Below are 10,477 nucleotides of genomic sequence, written 5' to 3' on the forward strand. Positions count from 1 at the left end.
CTAACTCATGCTCCATGTAGGAGTCTCAGAAATGTCAGGGAGATGATTTGAAGAGGCCTCAATTTGGAGATGTAGCTTTAAGAGAATGGCTCAAGCACAAAACTATCAATTTATAAAAAGATGAAATTATATCCCTACATTATGCCTAATTTAAAAAAATTAACCCCAGATGATTCAATTATTTAAACATTAAGATAGAAATGCCAGCATTCTTAGTGGAAAGGAGAGTGAATGTCTCTAGCCCTCAGGGCGGGGAAGGATTTCTTAAGCAGGACAAGGAGTGCACTTACCATGAAGGCTGATGAACCTGACTATATTAAGATTAAGAACTTTATTCATCAAAAGACACCTTGGGGGAGGGTGTAGCTCAGTGGCACAGTGCGTGCTCAGCATGCACAGGGTCCTGGCTTCAATCCCCAGTGCCTCCATTAAAAGGTAAATACCCCACTTGTTGGCATGTGAAGCTACCGAACCCATAAAAACTGGCAACACCATGCCTCGCTCCCTCCCTCGCTCCCTCGTCTTCCCAGACCACATGCACTCTGCACTCTGTCTATGGAGTGCACATTTACTCTTACCTTAACCTGAGCACCCAACCCCCACATCTCATGGCTTTTCTCTCGCCTTCTGAAACAGCCTGATTTCTGTGCAGTATGTATCTGTCTAGATCAAAAAAAGATAAATAAATAAATTTAACTATCTCCCTCCCCCAAAACAAACAAGACACCTTAAAGAAGGTGAAAAGCAATTTAAACTAAAAGATATTCACAATACATAACAGTTGAAAAAAAAATTAGTTAAGAGACTGAGACTTACTTTATAACCCCAAGACTTTTTTTACAACTTGTATGCATTATTATGTTGATTTTTAACATTAAATTGAAGAAATAAAAATCTCCAGTAAAGTTAGTTAAACTATCTCCTCTCAGATAACTGTTGGAGCCTAAATGATGTAATGAGGGAATTCAGAGCATTAATATTATCCCCTTTATGTAAATGACTGACACTCTCCATTTACAGGGTCTAAAAAAAAAAAAGCAAACACATCATAACTAATTATACGAACAAAACTGCAAATCAGATGCCATTTATTCTAAAACAATTGTCAAAGAATATTTCTGGAAATTCACTGGAGAAAGTAGCAGAACATATATGGGAGACACACACCAACTTCAGGACAATGACTCCCTGTGGGGAGGGAAAGGAAAGATGCTTTAGTGGTATCTATTTTAAAGAAGAGAGAAGTGAGGCAACTATGGAAAATGCTAACATTTTTAAGTGGGAGGGGGTGGTACATGAGTCTTTGTTATACAACTGTTTTGAATGTGTGAAATTTTTCATAATTTAAATTGGGGGTGGGGGGTCCAGGGGTAGGTAATTAGGTTGGTTATTTATTTATTTAACAGAAGTACTGGGGATCTGATTCCAGGGCCTCGTTTATGCTTAGCATGCACTCTACCACTAAGCTATAGCCTCCTCCCCCATAATTTAAATTCTTACTTTAAAATTAAGCACACTGGGAAGAAGTGTGCATCAACACTAGTTTTCTCAGGATATTGGAAACAGGATTTGTCTACACTGGCTCGTTTTCTAGAATGACCAACTCTGATGTTTATATTTTAAAACATGTCAGACCTGTTTGAATGATTATGAATTGGTAACAAAGCAGAGAATCAGAAGACAGATCACAGGTTGCAGAAGACACAAGATGTAGACTCTGCAAGCCTGCCCTCCGCCTGCCCCACCTGCTGACTCTGCAGAAACCTTCATGCCGGCACTGATGGTGACTGCCGTCCCCTTTCCCCCCTGGTAACCATAAGTTTGTTCCCTATGTCTGTGAGTCTTTCTGTTTTCTAAATAAGTTCATTTGTGTCTTTTTTTTTTTTTGATTCCACATATAAAGTGATATCATATGGGATTTTTCTTTTTCTTTCTGATTTACTTCACTTAGAATGATGATCTCCAGGTCCACCATGTTGCTGTAAAGGGCATTATTTTATTTACTTTTTTATGGCTGAGTAGTATTCCATTATGTATGTATACCACATCTTTATCCATTCATCTGTCAATAGATATTTAAGTTGTTTGCATGTCTTGGCTGTTGTAAACAGTGCTGCTGCAAACACTGGGGTGCATGTGTCTTTTCAAATTATAGTTGTCTCTGGATATATGCCCAGGAGTGGGATTATTTATTTATTTTTAATGGCAGTGCTGGGGACTGAGCCCAGGACCTCGTGCATGCTAAGCAGGCACTCTATCACTGAGCTATACCCTGCCCCTTTATTGACTTGAATTGTCTGAGAGACCATTGTCCAGCCCTGTCTCTTCTTTGTAGCAGTAGATTGAGAAGAGAGGCTGGTTGATGGCCAAGCCCACAGACATAGCCTGGTTACAGATCCTGCAGGTCGGGGATGAGGGGGTAAGGAAACTGCTTCTCTTTCTCATTCCTGAGACAGGGGTTACATTTATAAGAAAAGTTTATCTCTACTTCAGGGTATTGATAATGGTGCTTTTATTTTTAATGTGTTAATAAAAACATGACAAAGTGGAGCTGGGGAGGGTATAACTCAAGTGGTAGAGCACATGCTTAGCATGCATGAGGTCCTGGCTTCAATCCCCAGTAACGCCATTGAAAAAAATAATGAATGAATGAATAAATAAACCTAATTACCTCCCCCCACAAAAAAAAAAAAAGTAAAAACAAAACAAAACAAAACATTACAAAGTGGTCAACAGGATCATGAGTAGAGCAAATTAAATCTTTTTAAAAATTCTTTGGGGGAAGTAATTAAGTGTACTTATATTTTTTTTTTTAATGGAAGTACTGGGGATGGAACCCAGGGCCTCATACATGCTAAGCACGTGCGCTACCGCTGGCTGTACCCACCCCCCAGAGCAAGTGAAGGATTTTGAAGGACATTTCATTTCCTCATCCCCCCTCCTCTGCCCTGTGGGATGCAAGTTGAGTAAATCCTGTTTTGGAAGGGAGTGCATGGCTCCAGACTTGATGTCCTGCTCTTCAGATTGTTATTTATCAAACTCTTTTTCTCACATATGGGAAGAATTGTCACCTGGGGAATGGCCGTGGGTCTCAACCCGTGGGCTCCAGCTAGTTCAAGGGCTTCCTGGTACAAAAGCTACTTAAACCCCTGGCTCCACAGAAGGCAGCAGTCACCACGGTATTCTTTTATGATTTGTGACAAAATCAAAGCAAAAAGAATGACATCAATGACCAACAACAAAAAACAGCCCGAACTCCCTGGCACGTTCATCATCCTGGGCAGCTTTATTCTCTGTAAATGTCCCTCGTTGTTGGACTTTTTCATTTATTAAAATATCTCCCCAGAGGGGAGAGGGTACAGCTCTGTGGTAGAGCACGTGCTTAGCTTGCATGAGGTTCTGGGTTCAATCTCCAGTACCTGTTTTAAAAAATTTTTTAAATAAAAATAAGAATTTCCCCAGATTTCATTATCACCTTCATGGATCACAGTTTAGGAGACTGGCAGGGAGGAGATTTACTTTCCCATTGCATCTAAAAAGGATGTATTTTATTTAAAACAAAGCTTTTCCTGAAACAAGAGGTGATTTTTTTTTTTTTTAATGCGGTCAATGTGCATTCCACACTGTTCCCCGCACGTACTAGGTAAGCCAACCACACTGCTAAAACAGAAGGCGGGAAACTCACGGGATTTATGGTCTGCCTATTACACAGAAGCCTATTACTCTGTTTAAGGAATTAAAAAAGATATCTTGAGATTGGAGGATTAACTAAAAATGTCATTGTAGTTCGAATAGACTTTCTTCCTTTGTAGGAAGTGTGCCAAGTTATCTAGTTAATGTTGTATTTTAAACACACACATACAAATATAAACAGTATGGAAGGATAAGATGACAAATGATACTCCCTTTTCTAACTAATTTTCATAACATACTCTCAGACTTCTTTTTTTTCCTTTCCCATATCTGGGCATATAGATTTAACTCATTCCTTTCTATTAAACTTTCTGTTACAAAAAACAGATCAAAAGGAGGTAGAGAAACAGTGTAAGGAACCCAATCTATCTATTGTTCAGCTTCAAAATAACCAGTAATGTAGTTTGTATTTTATTTCCTACATTTACATTGTTCAGAGGCAAAGTCTAGATGTATCATTTCATTTGTAAATATTTCCTAATCACCGTTGACCCTTGAACACCACCAGGATTAGAACCGACACGCCGAACAGTGGAAAATCCACTGATAACTCACAGCTCCCCCCCCCCCCCGTATACCGGGTTCCTCCCTGCCTGCCACCAGGCAGGTGGAGTCAGCCAACTCCCAAGTGTACTTACTACTGAAAAAATCCACGCCCAAGGGGGCCTGTGCAGTTCAAACCCGTGTTGTTAAAGGGTCGACTGTATTTAATTTTACTACTAGATCTTAACTTTTTACAGTAGTGTTAGATTAATAGAAAAATTGAGCAGATAGGAGAGTTCCATATTGTATCTTAGCATTTTCCGCTGTCATTGCGTCCTTTACAGAGTGTATTACATACACTGTTGATAATCTGTAAAGTCAACAACCAACAGTGACACATTACTATGAAGCAGTCCCTACTTATTCCCATTTCCTTAATTGTTACCATCTATCCCTTTTCTGTTCCAGGACCCCCACATTGCCTGTCATCATTGCCACCTCCTTAGGCTCCTCTTGGTTGTGACATTTTCCCAGGCTTCTATAGGTTTTGATGACCTTAACAGATTTGAGGCGCACAGGATGCCCCTTGTGGAAATCGTGTAAAGTTTTCGCCAAGATTAGAGTGGGATTATAGGTTTTTGGGAGGAATATCAGAGGTCAAGTACCATTTTCATCACATCACGCAAGTTTTCCTCTCTCCAAACAAGTTGTTTCAGCTGTTGGAGCATGCGTTTTCTGGAAAGAGTTCTTGAATGGTGGGGGCAGGCACTCAGCTGGGGCTGAGGGTCCCACCGCCCGCTCCGTGAGTGGCTGCATGGTCCCCCGAGGTGAGCAGGTGTGGTTCCTAGGGCTGGGGGAGACCTTGGCCTGGAGAGAGGGGCCTTCTAGAAGACATGGAGGACGGTGGAGTCTTCCAAGCCCGCGTGGGTTAAGTTCTTCCGCCGCCCCACTTCATCCCCTGCTCCCATTCCCGGATTCCCTCCGCTTGGCACCCAAGGAGCCCCATCTGTGCAGCCGGCCAGAGACCCTGGCAAACTCCAGCCTAGTAGGCCTGGGGGGTATTCCAGGTCCCTTAGCCCACAGAGTTGGTGACTGACAGCGTTCCTGCTCGGGGATCGCTGGTTCGGAGAGGCGCTGGGAAGTGGCGGCCCCGGGGATGCAGGTCTGGGCACGTGGAAGGGGTGGGGCCAGGCAGTAGGAGGCCGCCTTCCCCAGCTCCATCCCTCCCTCCACCCCGCGACTGGCAGATGCTGCTCCCGGCACTGCTCCGGTGCCTGGGGCTTCCTCGCGCCCTAAGTCTGAGATAGATTCGAGACGACAGGCAAGTAACAACCCAGAGATCCTCTACATGGAGCTGTGGATGCTGCCCGTGCTGTTCGGTGAGTGAGCCGGGAGCCCGCGCCCTTGGATGCCCGCAGGTCGCATCCGGTCTGGTTCCGCCCACATCACTCCTCACGGGTGGGGCTCTGTCGTGCCCCTGAATTTTCCCAGAATCCTGGACCCTCCGTGGGCCAGTATGGGCGGACTCCGGCCCCAAAGGCCCCTTCCCTTCCTGACCCTGGGCCTCGAGGTTCAGCACCCCTCCCCTCCCCTCCGCAGGCCTGGAAGGTGAACTGATGGCGCTCCACCAGTGGTTCCGGGTCTTCCTCGTGGTGAGCGCGGTCCCAGGATGCGGAGTCCTGATCTTCATTATTGGACCGCCCTTCTACCAGTGTTTTACAATGCTCCTCATCGTGGCGATGTCTTTCCAGCTTCGGATCCGCGACAACCGAGGTAGGGGTTTCAGGGGCCCCAGCAGAGAATGATTCCTCCACCCAGGAGCCCGGGAAGGAGAATTTCGTTCCCCGCATCTTTGAGGCTCATTCCAGTTCTTTAGTCTGGGGGCCTGGGACAGTTTCGAAAACAGCCACCAATTCTTAAAAACCCCTGGGTGTGGGTCCAGGCACCCCAGCAGGGAGAATGATAAGTTTGGGAAGGAGTCTGTGGCTAGACCCAAAGGTGAAAATCTAACACATCTGTGCACTCGGGGGCGAGGGTCCTAGGAGCAGCGTCTTTAGGGGATGTCTTCCGCAGAGTCTCTTGCGGACCTGCCCTACCACTTAGATAACCAGGACAGCGGGTTTCCAAGCTTAGTACCTAGACCAGCGGAATCCGCATCACCCGGGAGCTTGTTAGAACTGCAAACTCTGGCTCCCATCCTGACCCATGGAATCGGAAACTAGGGGTGGCACCGAGTAATCTGTGTTTTAACACGCCCTCCAGGTAATTCTGATACACACCAGAGTTTGAAAACCATCACTCTAGGGTCATCACCTCAAGGCCTGCACCCAACTTGCTGCTTTCTTTTTATTTTAGCCAGAGCCCGGAGCAGACGGGTGCTAAATTCTTTGCGGGCCTCGGGCGTTCGGTTTAAGGCTGGGGCCGGTGCTGAGTCCCTTATCCAGATGTCTGCTGGTGGCGGACCTCACCACAGGGACGGCATTTCTGCTAGATGGAGTCCAGGAGGCTAAGGCGCCATGAAAGACGCGATGACGATGGGTGTGGGGACCACCATCCTTAATTCTGTTACCTTCAATTTATTGCAAGCTTGAGCTTTTAAGGAAAGTTTCAGTGGTTTTATAGTAAATGATCTTTATTGATTTTGTCTTTTTTGTTTTAAGTGAAAGCAAGCTTACTTAGAGAGACACACACTCCATAGACAATGCCAGTGGTCTCAAGGCAAGAGAGAGAACAACTCATTGGTTTCATCTTGGTCAGTGTTCTTTCCAGGTTATGATGGAGAAAGGAAAAAAACAAAACAAAACAATTTCAAAAACTGGTTTCATCTCCTCACAGTGTTGGGAGGGGGTGATGGAATCTGAGGAGTCCCCAGTACCCTGGCTCTGGAATCCAGCTGGCCTTTCCTGCCTGGGTCCCCACCAGGAAGAAGGGGGAGCATCAGGGAGGGAGATGCCTGTTTTGGGGAGTGCAGCCCAGCAGTCCAGGCAGGTGAAGGGAAACAACTATTCCTTGGTTGGTGTACCCCCGCTCTCTGCTAGCTTTTCAGGAACAATTCAGCTGCAGCTGTGAGCTCTTCAAAGCCAGTTTGGAGGGAATTGAAGAATTTAAATGGAAACGTGTGTGGAATATGTCTAGTGGTTGTGTTTGGCAAGTGAAGTTGATGCTCCTGGATAGTTACACCTGGGTAATCTTTGTAGAGGTGGAGAACAGAGAAATAGCTGGTGATGGAGAGGGCACTGAGTCAACGACCAGTTTATTTCCCCCTGTAGAATAGGATGGGATGGTGTCTGGGTGTGATGCTGGGGGAGGGAGAGGCTCACAACCTAGAGGCAGATGGGGATGATAGTGGCCCTCAAGCCCTGTGAGAGCAAGAGGGAGGCAAACCCAGGGCCCTGGAGGAGGAGCCAGCTTCTGGAAGGTGGAACATATGTAACAGGAGGCCCACAGGGCGGGGCTCTGGGAGCCTTTTGGAGAGATTCCTTCTGTCTGAAGAGGAAAAATACTCACTCTCTCTTTTTTTTAATTGATGTATAATCAGTTTACAATGTTGTGTCAATTTCTGATGTACGGCATAATGTTTCAGTCATACATATACATAACATATATTCTTTTTCATATTCTTTTTTATTATAGTTTACTACAAGACATTAAATATAGTTCCCTGTGCTATATAGTAGGACCTTTGCTTATGTACTTTATATATAGTAGCAGTATCTGTAAATCTCAAACTCCCAATTTATCCCTTCCTACCCCCTTTCCCCTCAGTAACCATAAGCTTGTTTTCCATGTCTGTGAGTCTGTTTCTGTTTTGTAAATAACTTCATTTGTCTTTTTTTTTTTTAAGACTAAATACATAAGTGATATCATATGGCATTTTTCTTTCTCTTTCTGACTTCACTTAGAATGATGATCTCCAGGTCCATCCATGTTGCTGCAAATGGCATTTTATTTTTTATGGCTGAGTAGTATTCCATTATATATATACCACAACTTCTTTATCCAGTCATCTGTTGATGGACATTTAGATTGCTTACATTTGGCTATTGTAAATAGTGCTACTATGAACATTGGGGTTCATGTGTCTTTTCAAATTATGGTTCCCTCTGGGTAAAATGCCCAGGAGTGGAATTGCTTTATCATATGGTAAGTATATTTTTAGCTTTTTTAGGTATTGCCATACTGTTTTCCGTAATGGCTGTACCAAACTGCAAAGAATATTCTTATTTACACTTTTCTTGACCTCTGATTGCTTAATCTATGACTATTAATCAACATTTCTCTAAGGAAGAAACATTAAATGCTTGTATACTACTCTCATACCTAATAATCCCAAGCTTAACACTTTTACAAGTGTAATTTGCTCCAATTTTTAAATGAATGTATATATTGAATTAAACTTGTAAAATTTAACTAAATCACAAATCTGATAGATTCTCTTAAATGCTAAAAGTGGCTAGAACATTTAAAAAAATATTTGCTATCATCTGAGAGCTTAAGTACCAGGTCCTGTTCAGCTTTAGATATGTGATATTATCAATATTCAAAACGGCCCCATGAAATAGATCCTCTGATTATGGCCTTGAAATTCAAACATGGAAAAACGAAGCAACTTGCTCACGGTCACACAGGCAGCTGAGATTGGAGTCCAGGGTCCCATGCCATGTGCCCCTTTATCATTGTAGTGAATACCGAATACATTGTAACAGTTTCATTAAAACCAGTTAGAGAAATGCTAATATCTTTTATAGTAATCACTTCCTTGTCTTTGTTTGTAGTTTTATCATCTAAGCATTTGCTCCTGCACGTTATATGTAAGTTTTACTTTATTTCTGAAAAAGTAGAAAAATACATATTGGATGATGTTGTGTCCAGCACTATTTATTCAGCACGGTTTATGAGATTGATCCATTTTGTTGCCTGTAGTTGTGTTTCATTCGTCTCCTTGTTGTGTAGGCTTTTTTCCTTTATATTTTATTTTTAATTGAAGTATAGTTGGTTTACAGTCTTGTGTTCCTTGTTTTGTAGTCTTTCACTGTATTTATGTTCGTATATATACATTTATATCACAAATCATTTATCCTTCCTGATATTGATGGGCTTTTGGGCTTTTGGGTTTTCTCCAGGTTTAGGCTAGTGTAATGAATATGACACTGAACAGTCTTGTGTAGGTTTCTGTATTTGTCAGCTCAGGATACAATAACAGAATACCACATTTATTTTCTCAGGATTCTGGAGATTAGAAGTTCAAGTTCCAGGATACCACTGTGGGTGGTTTCTGGAGTGACCTCTGTCCTTGGTCTGCAGATGGCTGCCTTCTCCCTGGGTCCAAATGGCCTTAAATGAGCTGAGGAGGAGGGGTGGAGGGGTTGGGGAGGGAGAGTTTCTGGTGTTTCATCCTAGAAGGACACCAGTCCTATCAGATTAGGGCTCCACCCTGAGGACTTCACTTAACCTTAATTTGGCCCCCTGTCCAGGTACAGCCCCACTGGGGGTGGGGCTTCTACAAAGGAACTTTGGGGAAGGATACAGCTCAGTCTATAACAGTCTCCTGGGGCACACGCATGTAGTTTTGCCCTTTGCATTTAATATATAATTTACAGGCATACGGTGTTTTATTGTGCTTTCCTTTATTGCACTTCAAAGATACTGTGTTAGTTTACAAATTACAGGTTTGTGGTAATCCTGCCTTGTCAGGTGATGGTCAGCATTTTTTAGCAAGAAAATATTTTTATTTATTTATTTTGGCAGTTTTTTGGGGGTGGGAATTAGGTTTGTTTGTTTGTTTGTTTATTTGTGGAGGGACATGGGATGGAACCCAGGATCCGTGCATGCTAAGTACGAGCTCTACCACTGAGCTCTACCCTCCTTCCACCAGAAAATACTGTTAAATTAAGGTGTGAATGTTGTTTTTTTAGACAACTCTCTTGCACATCTATAGACTACAATGAAGTATAGGGGTCACTTTTACATGCACTGGGAAGCCAAAACTTTGTGTGACTTGCTTTATTGCAATATTTGCTTTATTGCATGGTCTGGAACTGAACTTGCAGTATTTCCAAGGTCTGCCTGTACCTGGAATTTAATAGAAGATTTTATTGAGTTAATTGCAGCTTCCCATGCAGTTTTAAGAAATAGTCCAGAGGGGGAGGGGATAACTCCGTGGAAGAATGTGTGCCTAGCAAGCACGAGGTCCTGGGTTCAATCCTCAGTACCACCATTAAAAATCAATAAATAAAAATGTAATTGCCTCCCCCAAATAAAGTAATAAATAAAAAATATAATAATAAAAATCTAGGATTCT

Source organism: Camelus dromedarius, chromosome 19 (genome assembly GCF_036321535.1).
Source record: "Camelus dromedarius isolate mCamDro1 chromosome 19, mCamDro1.pat, whole genome shotgun sequence".
Lineage (NCBI taxonomy): Eukaryota > Metazoa > Chordata > Mammalia > Artiodactyla > Camelidae > Camelus > Camelus dromedarius.